The 4,010-nt window shown below is 44.0% G+C and overlaps 1 long non-coding RNA gene across 1 annotated transcript; it reads left to right on the top strand.

Moving 5' to 3' along the window:
* Positions 1 to 1,231: 1,231 nt before the first annotated feature.
* LOC124267809 lies at positions 1,232 to 4,010 on the top strand. The gene is made up of 2 exons (XR_006896131.1): positions 1,232 to 3,854; positions 3,935 to 4,010. It is a non-coding gene; the product is annotated as an uncharacterized LOC124267809 (long non-coding RNA).

Raw genomic sequence — 4,010 nt, 5'->3', positions numbered from 1 at the left:
CCAGTCCATCTTGCCATGGTATTCATGCTGGGCTTGGAGCAGCTTCGGTTGTTGTGGGAGATGGAGATACAAGACCAGTCCATCTTGCCATGGTATTCATGCTGGGCTTGGAGCAGCTTCCTGGTTGTGGGAAGATGGAGATACACAAGACCAGTCCATCTTGCCATGGTATTCATGCTGGGCTTGGAGCAGCTTCGTGGTTGTGGGAAGATGGAGATACACAAGACCAACCCATCTTGCCATGGTATTCATGCTGGGCTTGGAACTGCTTCCTGGTTGTGGGAAGATGGAGATTGACAAGACCAGTCCATCTTGCCATGGTATTCATGCTGGGCTTGGAGCAGCTTCCTGGTTGTGGGAAGATGGAGATTGACAAGACCAGTCCATCTTGCCATGGTATTCATGCTGGGCTTGGAGCAGCTTCCTGGTTGTGGGAAGATGGAGATACACGAGACCAACCCATCTTGCCATGGTTTTCATGCTGGGCTTGGAGCAGCTTCCTGGTTGTGGGAAGCTGAGGATACTCACCTCACATCGTTTTATCGTATTTTGTATTTACTCATTGGATTCTGTCGGTTGTAAGAATTTCAGAAATACACAAAGAGGGCATCTCATATATATCTTCTGCATTATTGGTCCATATCTCATAGAAGTCTTCATGCTACGCTTACTCCTCTGTCAGTGGTCAGTGAGTGAGTGAGTTGCATAGTTACAATAACAAATGATGCAGTATGAAAAAGAATGTCCAGGAAAACTGAGGTAATTAAAACTAAGTTGACCACAATAAGAAGTACAAAATAAGAACATTTCTGAACAAACCGTTACTGAAACAGACTGATTAATTTCTGGCAGTGTTTCCGATGACTTCATTATTTATCGGACACTGTGTCTGGTGACCTAAAATTTTACTGGTCATGAATGAAATTTGCCGGTCATATCCTATTACCATACTGTAAGTACTCATTTTAAAGTTATTTTTCGCCTGGGTATTTCCAAAACATAACAGTTTTTGTGACCATGAAAGCACAGCCAAGACTGTCATTTCGCTTACCCATGATGTTTTTATTTTAATACATGATTATTTACCGCACACAGTGTCCGGCTGGCTTTCAATTTACCGGTTCCTAACAAATTTTACCGGCGATTTTCAGGTATATACCGGAGAACGGAAACACTGCACTGGTCATACTGGTATGGCATGGTTCCAAGATTGTATGTGGCTGACCGTGATAGGTGATGAGCGTTAAGCTAAAAAGTGATGGTAAAAACAGCCACTCGCCACATATTTGAAAGGACATAACTTCATTCAAATGATTCATTAACTCAGTCTGAGATCACCTGAGTTAACACTGGGAATACAATACTTTGTGGAACTATTGCTGTGCACATGACTGTCACATGACTTCACATAGAGGGATACATTCTTATATAGTTCATAGACTGTTTGTCCAGGATCTTACAGATGGTCATACCTCACACACTTTAACCTGGACTTTCTGAAATCATTTTGTGCACTCACTCTAGATTGAAAACATAAGCCAAAACATATTGCATTGTAACTTTTTAAGAGGGTGTCAAATTAGGATTTACTGAAATATATTTGTGCACAAAATGTCATCATGAAACTTTTGTTTGGTGAAAGAATTTATTTTTTCTTAGTTCATAATGAGAATAATGTTCATAATATCAGTCTGAGTTTGACCTCAAAGGTTCAGTTGACCAGTATTGACCATTTGGTTGGTATCACATTTATACCACCATCTTCACAATCATTGTTGTCTTGGTTCTGTGAACTTTGTTACATTGTTAAACATGTGCTACATTTTTTATGGATCAGATGAGGCTATGGGAACATATTGTCAGATTTCTGAATAATCATGTAGTCTTCATGAATGGTTGTTTTATGTGTAGAATATACAAACCTGACATCAAGTACTGTAAATCTGGAGGACGTTGCAAACAGGAAAGTATTGTGGAATGTGCAAGTGACACACATCCTGGCAGTAGTTCCTAGCACAGCTATTTCCAGACCAAAAACAAACAAATGACATAAGGAACTATATTCCTTTATTTACTGCCACACATTGGCAACCCATAAAAAAATTCTCCTTGACTTCCTGTTTCCTTAAAAATGCATGATTACACAATTTCCAATCAGGGATGTGTACTGACCTACCACACCTCGTCACGCTGAATATCTTAAACCGGGCAGGAACCTGTCCGTACCGTGATAAACATGCCAGCCAACCTTCCTGAACTACAACACATGCTACTTTAAAATGACACTTAATTATATCGTCTACTGATAACAGAATAACACATGCAAAGATCGTTGATAGTCATATCAATGGGGTAACAAAACTTTCCAGATTTACAGTATTTTTGTCACTCTGACCCTCGTACCTTACACATAATTGTATGTGTGATGTTAAGTATTATTTGTACACTGACCACACATTTGAAGACCTTGGTTTCCAGTTTTGGAACCGGATATGATACACAGTTTGTTTGTGATTGTACATACTGATGCTTGTGTTGTTGAACACACCCATATGTTGAGGTATCCTTCCTTGTACGAACCACACTCGTTTCACGGCCTTGTTTTCACAAGTCATTCATATGTAATTCAACACCACATTGTTACAAGTTTTGTTGTCAAATAATGGCTGAAAAATTGCTGAAAATATTGTAAGACATGTCATCTCATCTTTGTGTTCTGTCCTCCCATGTTGACTTACTTTTCTTTCACTCTTTTTTTTTGTGTGCTGTCTTCTTCCAGTGATGTCAGTTATGTGTTTATATATGCCTTGTATGAAAAGACCCAATATGCCAGTCATGTTCTTAGAATCACACAATGTCAACCTTCAGGAAGTTTTGGCAGATTAGATGCTGTGGGGTAGACAAGTAGTTGAAGCAGGTGCTTGTTCAGTCCCCATGGGAGCAGTGTGTGGAGCCCTCAGATTAGTGGCTGTGGGGTAGACAAGTGGTTGAAGCAGGTGCTTGTTGTTCAGTCCCCTTGGGAGCACTGTGTGGAGCCCTCAGATTAGTGGCTGTGGGGTAGCCAAGTGGTTGAAGCAGGTGCTTGTTGTTCAGTCCCCTTGGGAGCAGTGTGTGGAGCCCTCAGATTAGTGGCTGTGGGGTAGCCAAGTGGTTGAAGCAGGTGCTTGTTGTTCAGTCCCCATGGGAGCAGTGTGTGGAGCCCTCAGATTAGTGGCTGTGGGGTAGCCAAGTGGTTGAAGCAGGTGCTTGTTGTTCAGTCCCCTTGGGAGCAGTGTGTGGAGCCCTCAGATTAGTGGCTGTGGGGTAGCCAAGTGGTTGAAGCAGGTGCTTGTTGTTCAGTCCCCATGGGAGCAGTGTGTGGAGCCCTCAGATTAGTGGCTGTGGGGTAGCCAAGTGGTTGAAGCAGGTGCTTGTTTAGTCCCCTTGGGAGCAGCGTGTGGAGCCCTCAGATTAGTGGCTGTGGGGTAGACAAGTAGTTGAGGCAGGTGCTTGTTCAGTCCCCTTGGGAGCAGTGTGTGGAGCCCTCAGATTAGATGCTGTGTGGTAGACAAGTAGTTGAGGCAGGTGCTTGTTCAGTCCCCTTGGGAGCAGTGTGTGGAGCCCTCAGATTAGATGCTGTGGGGTAGCCAAGTGGTTGAAGCAGGTGCTTGTTGTTCAGTCCCCTTGGGAGCAGTGTGTGGAGCCCTCAGATTAGTGTCTGTGGGGTAGCCAAGTGGTTGAAGCAGGTGCTTGTTCAGTCCCCTTAGGAGCAGTGTGTGGAGCCCTCAGATAAGTGGCTGTGGGGTAGCCAAGTGGTTGAAGCAGGTGCTTGTTGTTCAGTCCCCTTGGGAGCAGCGTGTGGAGCCCTCAGATTAGTGGCTGTGGGGTAGCCAAGTGGTTGAAGCAGGTGCTTGTTCAGTCCCCTTGGGAGCCGTGTGTGGAGCCCTCAGATTAGATGCTGTGGGGTAGCCAAGTGGTTGAAGCAGGTGCTTGTTGTTCAGTCCCCTTGGGAGCAGTGTGTGGAGCCCTCA

Source organism: Haliotis rubra, unplaced genomic scaffold (genome assembly GCF_003918875.1).
Source record: "Haliotis rubra isolate DU_JTF1 unplaced genomic scaffold, ASM391887v1 Scf134, whole genome shotgun sequence".
In the NCBI taxonomy this organism is placed as follows: domain Eukaryota; kingdom Metazoa; phylum Mollusca; class Gastropoda; order Lepetellida; family Haliotidae; genus Haliotis; species Haliotis rubra.
The sequence above is the reverse complement of the archived record's forward strand: the minus strand, read 5'-3'. Positions and strand labels throughout refer to the sequence as shown.